Below are 9,962 nucleotides of genomic sequence, written 5' to 3' on the forward strand. Positions count from 1 at the left end.
GTGTGGAGGGAGTGAGTGGCCGGGAGGGGCTGAGCAGGCGCTGTCAGGGGCTCCACCGCGGGAGGCCAGCCTGAGCCTGTCTTCCCAGGCAAGCTGGACACTCCCTGGACACTGCAGGTGGGGCATCTCCCTGCTCCAGCTTTGGCACCAGGGAGGTAGGATTGCTCCGGGACCCCAAGGTCACTGCCTTCAATCTCTTTCCCCAAATCTTCTCCAGGGGCAGGAGCCCGGCCAGGACACCGTCTGCCTTTCAGATCCTGCACTAGTCAGCTTCCCGTGGGTACAACAGAGTGCCCGAGAAAGACGATTCACAGGAGGAAGATTTATTATTTTGGCTCACTGGTTCAGAGGGTCAGTGCATGGTCAGCTGGCTCCATGCTGTGGCCGGAGGTAAAGCAGAACACCGTGGCAGAAGGGTGTGGTAGAGGAAAGCATCCCGGCTCGGGGCAGTGTGGAAGAAGAGAGAGGAAGGGGTGGAGACGAGAGAGATCCTTCCAGATGACCCACTTCCTTCAACTCAGCCCAGCTCCTGCAGTGTCCACCACCGCCCAATAACACCATCAAATGTGTTAACCCACTGGTGGATTAATCCACTGATGAGGTCAGACCTTCCTGGTTCGATCACTTCCCCAGACTCCCCCTCTGTGTCAGCATGGCTGTGTCAGGCCAGGTTTCAAACACCGAGCCTTGGGGACACTCCAGGCCTGACCCTAACAGACCCAGAGCTGCATGGGCACCTGTCAGAGTGCATCTTACCAAAAAGCTGCCCCATGGCTGACCCAAACCTCAGCCTGCACCCAAGTGTGGGGCTGGGGGTCTCCGGGCTTGGCAGGAGGGGTCTGGGCAGAGATGCCCAGGAGGGGAAGGGGTCTGCTGGCCATGCGGTGTCCTCGCCCCTGGATTGGTGAATTCAGCCTCAGCCTTTCCTGTTCCAGGGGCAGCACAGCAGGGCCTCAGACGCAAGGGGACTCCATCCAGGCACACACAGGCTGGGGGAGGCCCCGACAGGAGTAACAGGTGGCCCCTGGAGACCCCTGAGGGAGGCTCTGAAAGGGGCAGGTGATGTGGGCCACCCTTCCCTGCATGCCCACTCGTCCATCCCCCAAGTCTTAGGAGCCCCCCAGGCTGGGGTTGGGTCTGTGCACCAGAGGGACCCGGTGGGGGGGGGGCACTGGTCTTCTATTTACAGTGGCAGCCAGAATCAGGCCTCGGCAAAGGGTCCCCAGAGGCTGGACCCCAAAGTGTTTCTGCAGACCCCCGGGACACCCCAGTGATGAGACTGATGGCGTTGGGGAGCCACGTGGCTCAGGAGCCGCGTGGCCTCCTGGGCAGAGGCCTGGCTAGCAGTGGCTCTAAATCCAGCCTCTGACCTGTGGCTCTGTCCCGTGGACTGGTGGAGAAGAGCCCAAGATGGCGCACCTGCCACACACAGACTCAGCACAGCCCAGGCCTTGGTGGCCTCTTAAGCGACACTTGCCTGGGCGCTGGGGGCACCGTCGAGCCTCCTCCAGCCACAGACTCCCGCTGCCCAGATTCAGCAGAGGGCCCAGTCCCCCAGGGTGAGGGCTCTCTACAGTCTTGAGTGGAGGGGTCTTTACCAGCTGCCCCCTGCTTCCCTGGGCCTCAAATTCTCCAGGGCCACCCCTCCCTGGCCCAGGACACAGCCAGCTCCAGAGTGCTGGGCTCTGCTGGACAATGAGGGCCCCCGTTCTGTCTCCTTCTCTGGCCTCCAGAGCCTCACAAGCCCCCAGGGCTAGGTTGAATGAATCTGCTCACCCAGCCTGGCTCCCTGGCCTGCCCCACTTCCCCGTCCTCACCACGGAAGACCAACTTGCTCTGTCCTTCAGGAGACCCTGCCTGAGACCAGCCTGCAGCCCTAGTGGGGTTCCAGCGTCCCCTGTGCCCCTCTTGGGCATCCCAGGGACAGTGTCTGTCTAGTTGCATCTTTCACGTACTCATCAAGAGCAGCTTATTGCAGGGGTCCACCTTGACCCCTCTGACCCAAGCACAGAGCATCCTTGGGGACACTGGAAGCTTCCCTGGAGTAGCACTGGCCAGACCATTGTGGCTGGCCCCATGATCCAAATCAAAGACGCCTGGCTTCCCCTCAGCAGCACCCAGGTGGCCCTCACGACTGACCCAAGTCCAAAGACGGCTCTGAAATGTTCTAGAAAGCCAGCCCTGACTGTGCTGGAGCCCGGCGAGCCGACAAGCTCTCGAGGTTCCTCGGTGGCTGTCCTGTAGGGGCCGGGGCCTTCTCCCCCCACTTACTGTGCACCACACATTTGAGGGCTTCGGGCAAAGTAGGAATGCCACGTCCTGGGTGGAGAGTGATGAAGGGTTCAATATGGCCGTGGCAGGGGGTAAGCTGAGGTTGGAGCCTCTCTGACACTGGCCTGTGACTTGCACAGGGCACATGCCCCTGAGGCTGGCGGCGCCTGGCCTTCACAGTGGGGACTTCCTTCCAAACAGAAGCGCTGGCCGGGACCACAGGCACTTGGAGGCCAGGGCTCCCACCTCTCACGGACCCGGATTGAGGCTCCTGGGAGAGACGGGGCTGTTCCTGCCTCGGAAGCCAGGCACTGGGAGGTGAGGGTGCGGCCCCCCAGGACCTGGGCCGGGAATCGCACACCCAGGCAAAGCCTGCGGGTGTCGAGCGCCTGCTTAGCTCCTCCTCTGCCTGGAAGAGAACAGGGGCGGGGGCCTTCTGGATCCAGCCCCCACTCACTGCAGAGAACCAGGTCACAATCCCACCAAGGACACCAGAAGCGCCCAGCAGGGCAGCCCCACCACGCAGCACCTGGCAGTGACGAATCCAAAGACCTGGTAGGACAAAGCTTTGCAGGCGCCCTTCACCATGGCACTGGACGTGTGCTGCTTCCCAGCGGCTGTGCGTGGGAGATGTCCGTCACTGACGAGGGAGGACCGGGGTCTCTTCTGGCCCCTTCCCATCCCAAAGCGCCAGGCTCACTCTGACTGGGCCTTGGTGCCTGGTCCTCTCAAGAAACAGTTTGCTCTGCAGCCTCAAAAGGCGAGGCTGGTCACCTTCAGACGTTTCTGGATAATGGAGCCAAGGAGAGGCCCGGCTCACCCTAACCCTCAGGGTTGTCATGCTGGGAGACAACCTGGCCAGCTGACTTTAGGAGCCTGTGAGGGGCCCTCTGTGTGCTGCGGCCGTCACAGCATTAATGCCAGAGGATTACTGTCCCTGTCCATCGACTGAGCAAAGGGCCACCTCACAGGAGCCCTGACCTCCCAGGTAGAGCAGAGGCATCGTCCCCTCAGGACAAGTGTCCGCCAGCCGAGGGTGAGGCAGGAGGGGCCTGGGCCTTCCCTCTCCGTGCCAGGACAGGCCCCTTCCACCTGACTCCCAGGTCACCCGGGGCCCTCTTCACAAGCACACTGGTCCCAGGTGCCACCAGAGGGGCAGCCACCTGTGGTGGCTCAGGGCTGACACCCAGGACTGGTGGGGGTGTGAGGGTCCCATGGCAGGATGGAGATGGGGTGTGGCCCTGCACAGCCAAGAGCTTCACGGCAACTGCTGGACCCATGACGGAGCCAACCACTGGCCGCCCAGCCTCCCAGATGCGCTGCATGTGCCTCTTGCTGCCCACAGGGCTGCGTGCCAGGTCAGGTTTGGGGAGCCCAGCCTGCCCGCAGCCATCATCTAAAAGCCTGAATTCAGTTCTCCCCGAGGACCCAGCCTCGGCCAGCCCTCGCCCAGGCGCCTGCCCAACAGCCACCCAGCCTGAGGACCCTGGGGCACGGTAGGGGCAGGCAGAGGGTCCAGGGTGGGTGGGCATGGCTCCGTCCTCCCTGCCCCGTGGCCCAGCCTCCCCTGGGGCCCTGAGCCAGGCCCGCAGGCCACGCTGCGGCCGGCAATACGTCGTCTCCAGCAGCTCTGCTTCCAGGAGCTCATTGATTCCCCCCTGTTTCCCGGCTTCCTGGCACAACAGGTCGTGGCTGGGGACGGGTGGGAATCCAGCCTGCTCTAACCCCCCTCTTAGAAGCCCTCCGCACAGGACTGCGGTGGGGGTGTGCGGGTCCCATGGCTCAGGGAGGGCCACGGGGGCCGGGAGGTGTGTCCCTTCACTCTCCAAGGTGCAGGCGGGCTGTGGGCCAGCCTCTCAGCTCAGGATCTGCCAGTGTGGCCCAGCCTGCGGCAGGAAGGAGGGCAAGGAGGCCTCAGAGGGGAGGCTGGGGAGAGAAAGAGAATGTGGGCACCAGGGGAGAGGCTTGGAGGCAGGACGAGGGAGGCCAGGCCCACACCGCAGGAGCCCGCTTGACAGTCCTAGCCCTTCTGCTGGTGGGAAGGAGACACTCCTCCCTCCTCCCTGGGGCCGTTCCTTCCAGTTCCTCTGCACGCCATGCGCCATGCGGGGCCCACTCACTGGGAAGGGCCAGGGTTTGGAGAGAGGTGACCTGAACTTCCTGCTGCACCCTGGGAGCAAGTGGCTCGGGCCCTGTGGCCTCAGTTCCCCAGTCCATCGAGCAGGACGCCAACAGGGCTGGTCAGCCCAGGCTCGCGGGAGGCCCACAGAGAGGGTGCAGAAGGAAGCAGGGGGCAGTTCCTGGGACTGCGGGAGGGAGCCTGGTTCTGCCTGCTCAGAAGGGCTGTGTGGAAAGGGGTCCCAGCCAGGCCAGGGACAACCGAGGCTTCTCCAGAGTCCACCCCAGGCACACCATGGGGGCTGACCCAAAGGGCTAAGCCCACAGCCTCAGCTGACCCCTTCAAGCGCTGCCTCCTGAGCCTCTCCATCATTCCAGCAAAGCAGGGGAGGCACCGCCCGTGTCTGCCCAGAGTCCTGGAAGCAGCAGCTGGGGGCAAGGCTCTGAGCCTGGCTGCCACGTACAGCTGCCCTAGAGTGCGCAGCTGGGAAGAAACCGAGGCCAACTCCGAGGAGCTCAGAGTCACAGGAAGCTCCTGGGCTGCACTCCCGGCTCCCCCCGGCTGTGTGGTCCAGAGCCCTAACCCTGGCAGGACCCTGTCCATGGAAGCAGCCCCGCACAGTGGCTGAGGAGCCAGCCCAAGCGACACCTGAACAGTTCCTGGGATCACCCTGGCCCCAGCAGGAGTCCAGCGAGAACCTCTCCTCCTTGCTACAGCCCCAGGGTCCAGCCTCGAGAGAGCTGCCTGCGCCCTCCCCGACCCCCACGCAGCCGGGCCTCCTGCCTGGCCACCCTCAGCTCCTGAGTCGAGTCTAGGTCAGGCCAAGGTGGGCTGAGTGCTGTGACCCGAATGCCTTGTCCCCAGAACTCACAGGTGGACTCCTAACCACCCAGGCCATGGTGAGGAGCGGGTGGATTCCCTGGGGTTAGGTTGTGAGGAGGGTCAGTGACCTGCCTGCTTGTGGCTAAGTGAGGACACAGCAAGAAGCCACTAAGTGCGAGGAACAAGCCCTTGCCAGACTTGGAGTCTGCTGGCACCTTGACCTTGGGCCTGTGGCCTCCAGAACTGTGAGTTCTAGAGACACACAGTCAACCAATGAGCCGTCTCCTGCATCCTGTCTTGGCAAACCAGCCATAGAAGATGGAGTCACAGAAGATGGAGTCACAGAAGATGGAGCCACAGAAGATGGAGCCACAGAAGATGAGTGGGGTGGGGCTCCGTCCTGCACCACTACCCCTCAGCCCGCCCCAAGACACTAACGGAGACCTGCTGAGCCAGCACAGACCGCGGCTGCAGGGACACACCTGGCCCAGTGGCTGGTCCCCAACTTAACGACTCCTGTGCTCAGAAAGGAGCTGGTATGTTGGGAGCCTTCACTGTAGCAAGAACCTGGCGGAGGTCAGGCGAAGGTCAGCCTAAGTGTGCCCTCAGGGACCCGGACGTGGTGCCCATGAGCACAGTGACCCCCAGGCCACTTGGACATCAGCAGGCCTGGCCTGGGCTTCGGGATGACCGTCCTTCTCCTGCCCCTGAGCTGTAAATGAAAAGGAAACAGAAGACCTGGGTGGAGGCGGACCCGAGAAAGGGGCGGGGAGAGCACGTCCAGGAACGGCCTCTGCTCCTTGCTCTCCCTGCCTCCTCCCTACTGTGCTTCGGGGGTCACCTGCTCCTGCGGACCCCAACCTGAAACAGATGGTCTCCTGACAGTGCAGCCCTCTCCTCCAGGATCCTTCTAAAAGGGACAGAGATGTGGCCACAGCAGTGAACCTGAGGTTTGTCACGCACACACTTGCCCACAAAGCCCAGCCCCACAGAGCCCAAGGCCAGAAAGACAGATGGACCCAGAACTTACTGGGGCAGCAGGACCAGTCGGATCCCCACACACTGGGAACGCCCCTCATTCATCTCAGGATAAAATCAGCCCCACCCACCCACACCCCTGGCACCAGGGTCCAGAGGCAAAGCTGCATGTGCACACTGAGGCTCGCTTACTGACAGCCGGAAACACGCAGAGGACCAGCGAGGTTGCTCTAGGGCCATCACGGCCACCATGATCAAGACGCTGCCCTCGTGTCAAGCTGAAACCCCACCCACCCACCCGTGTGGACAAGCCACCCTCGTGTTGCCCACTATTAAAAACATCCATTAGGGGGGTTTTCTTCCTGCTCAGGAGACGTGAGCCACCCAGGAAATTAAAGTCTAGAATAATTCGTGAAGAACAAAAGACAGAGTCAGAATTAGTTTTAAAGGATGGAGCATCTGATAGGTCAAGTCCACACAGAGCTCTCATGGTTTATTTAAGGGGATACATCAAAGGCAGGGATCAGGGATCAGAGGTGGAGTCTTGCTCCGTGAGTCTTGCAGTCAGCAGGCTGATTGACATCTTGGCAGGTCACACCCGTCTCAGTAACCCTTTGTGTAAAATCCTCAGTACCAATAAATAAATAAATAAATAAATAGGGCTGGGGGTGTGGCTCGGTGGCCAAGTGCCCTTGGGTTCAATCCCTGGTACAAATAAGTAAATAAATAAAGGTGCAAAGACCTGGGGTGGGGGGAAATCCACTTTAAAAGAACTTCATTTCTTCTTTTAACAGAATCTGATCCATGGTCTGACTTATGCGGAATTAGTTGAGATGATAAGCTAAATGGATGATTTGCCAAAGTAAAACCGACCCCAGATATGTGTTTACAGTCATGGCCCAAACGAATCCTTCACCCAGGCTCAGAGCTAGGAGGATGTTTGGACAGGGTCCCCCGGGGCCGCGCTGCCGCCCCCACCAGCAGTGCGCAGAGGCAGCGACAGTGTGTGAGGCCTGGCTCTCTCTGGGATCCTCCACCCTGTCCACTTCCATGGCTGCTGTGGCCTCCTGGAGGCCAGTCCAGCAGAGCCTCCCTCATGGTGGATCTCTGGCCTCCTCCTTCCTTCTTCCCAATGACCACCCGCTGGTCCAAAGTGGCATGAGGACTGTTACCTGATGCCAGTTGAGGCCTCAGTGTCCAGCCCCTAAGAGGCCACAAGCACCAGCACCCAGCAGCCAAGGCCAGAACCCAAGCTCAAAAGGGGAAGTCGGATGCACTGTTGTGCTGAGGTCAGAAAGAGCCAAAGATTTAAAACATTTCAATTGTTTCACTTAAAAATATTTAAGGCTGCCACAGGGTCAGAGTTCACCGCCTCTGCCTGCTGGGGAAACCTGGTGGCCCTTTCCCCGGCCACTTGGAATCAGAGCAACAGTTTCAAGTGCCTGGGTTTCTTTCTAAATAAAGGCAAACAACATGGAACCTCCATCAGGCATGGGAAGCCAAAGCAGCTCCCTGGCTTCTGTTTGACTCCATTTAGTGGAACACGCTTTCGGCAGCGTGGGAGGAGGGAGGAGATAAGCTACTGCTCCCAGAAACGCCCCCGAAACCTGACCCTGCTTTGAAAGAGGGCTGGGCGGGACAAGGCCAGCCTTCAGCTGGAGCCTCCTGGCCTGGCAAGGCCGCCGGCTGGGGCTGGCTTTCTCCTGTATGAGAAGGGAGAAGTAAATGACAATGCCACTCGGAACATCCATCCGTACACCCAGGCGCACAGTGGCCTTGACCTGGGCTTTGTGCCTGCAGAGCCCTGTTCCCCGGATGCCCTAGCATGTGAGAGGGCAAAGGGACGCCCCACATCACAGGCTGCGCACCAGAACTCTTCTGCATGCGGGTGGCAGCAGGAGGCCCCCCCAAGAGAGGCAGGCCTCTCTGTGGGGTCTGGGCTCCAGGTTGACCAGGTGCTGGGGCTGGGGCCCAGCAGGGTCAAGCGGATGCCTGTGCACCTGACCACCAGCCCGGAAGCCCACCTACAGCCTGGCTCCTCTCTGCTGCTCTCTGCCAGCGGGCCCCCTCTGCCCAAGTGTCCCCTGCTCAGAGAGGACTCGATCCCTTTTCTAAACCAATACCCCTTCCTCGCAGCTTCAATGTCCCACAGGCACCACATGTCCACTGGCCACTGGGCCCCACCAGAGGCCACCTCTCAGGGCAGGGACAGTGTCTGTCTCAGGGAGGAGCCCTCTGCACACTAGGTGGATGGGATGAGGGTGTGAGCAGGTGCCTGCTGGGGGGTCAGGCAGTGTGGCCAGGCCCCTTCCTCCTTGTGGGCCTCTGAGCTCAGGTGATGGTCAGGCGTCCTCTAGCCCCAAAGGAGCTCACTGCTGTCAGGAGCCAGCCCCACCCACCCAGGAGGGGCACCTGCGGCCTGCTCCAGCCTGGTCTTCCCGGGAGCTGCAGCGCCCTCCTCTGCACGGGAGGAAAACAGCACCACCAGGGAGCTGTGCACAGCAAGCCCAGGGAGTGGGCAGTGGCCACGCAGGCACCCAGCACCCAGCTCTATCGGCACCATATCTCGGGCAGAGCCCGGATCTCAGAGCTGAGCCAAGGGCCCAATGGCAGCCCATCTCAGTCCACGCTTTACAGACTGGACCAGGCCAGGAGCTCCTGAGACGCCACCACTTCCAAGGACAAGGAAAATCCGGTAGAGCCACCTCTAGCAAAGCAGCAGCCCTTGAGTTTCCGCATGAAAATGCACCTGGGAGAAAGCGTCTGCAGGGCAGGTGGGCCTCCAGCTCTGGGGCACCTAAGGGGCTGGCGGAGGACCCACTCCCTCTGCTCTGCCAGGAGGGGAGCAGCCAGGCTGCAGGACCACGGCTCCTTTAAAAGGTACAGGCTGCATGAGTCACCTTCCAAGGTGTTGTAGCCCCCGGGTGTTCCTGCCCAAGGCGCAGGGCACTGTGGCGGGGCCTGCAGCCAGCGCAGGAAGCTGCTCGGCCATCAGATGAAATCAGCCCTCGGGGAGTAGAGGTGGCTCCCTCCGTCACCCAGCTCCCGGCCACAGGGGCCATGTCTATGAAGAGCCACCTGCCTGGGCCTGAGGACCAGGAGCCTCACAGGACGGTACCTCTGTGCACGCGTAAGGAGCCAGCCTGCCAGGGTCGCCCTCCGCCCTCTGTGAGTCAGGAAGCAACTGGAGGAAGAGAACACCCAGGCACAGGGACAACGAGCGCTCGTCAGTCCTGGTCGCCTGCAGGAGTGTGGGTGTGAGAAATCAGCGTCCACCTTGCCTGAGACGGTGGTGCTGGGGTTTCTGTCACGCACAGCCCAGCCAAACACAGCCACCCTCCCCACCCGCCATCTCCCTGCTACAACAGCCTCTGCTGTGCCTGGGCGGCTCCACGTGGCCCTCCACACCACTGCCCACCTTCTCCCAGAATTCCAACATGACACTGCCCCTTGCTTTGAACCTCTGAGAAGCTTCCTGGTACTTCCTGATAAAGACAAAAGCCCCATCCTGGCCTGCAAGGATCTTGTTGTGCCCGGGTCAGCTTCTCAGGTGGGCCTGAGCCTCCCATAATGGCCCAGCGCGGTGACCTTGACACCATGCACCCCCCAGGGCCAAGGCCCTCCTCTGTTCTTTGTCTGGGAGGCCCTCCCGTGCCCTATGTGCCCACCTCATGCTCCAGGGCTGTGTATCCTCACAGGAGGCTGCAGCTGGCCCTGCCCCCAGGCCGTGCCTACCCAGGGCCTCGATCCGACAGCCTTCCCCACCTCCCCC

Source organism: Ictidomys tridecemlineatus, chromosome 11 (assembly GCF_052094955.1).
Source record: "Ictidomys tridecemlineatus isolate mIctTri1 chromosome 11, mIctTri1.hap1, whole genome shotgun sequence".
NCBI lineage: Eukaryota > Metazoa > Chordata > Mammalia > Rodentia > Sciuridae > Ictidomys > Ictidomys tridecemlineatus.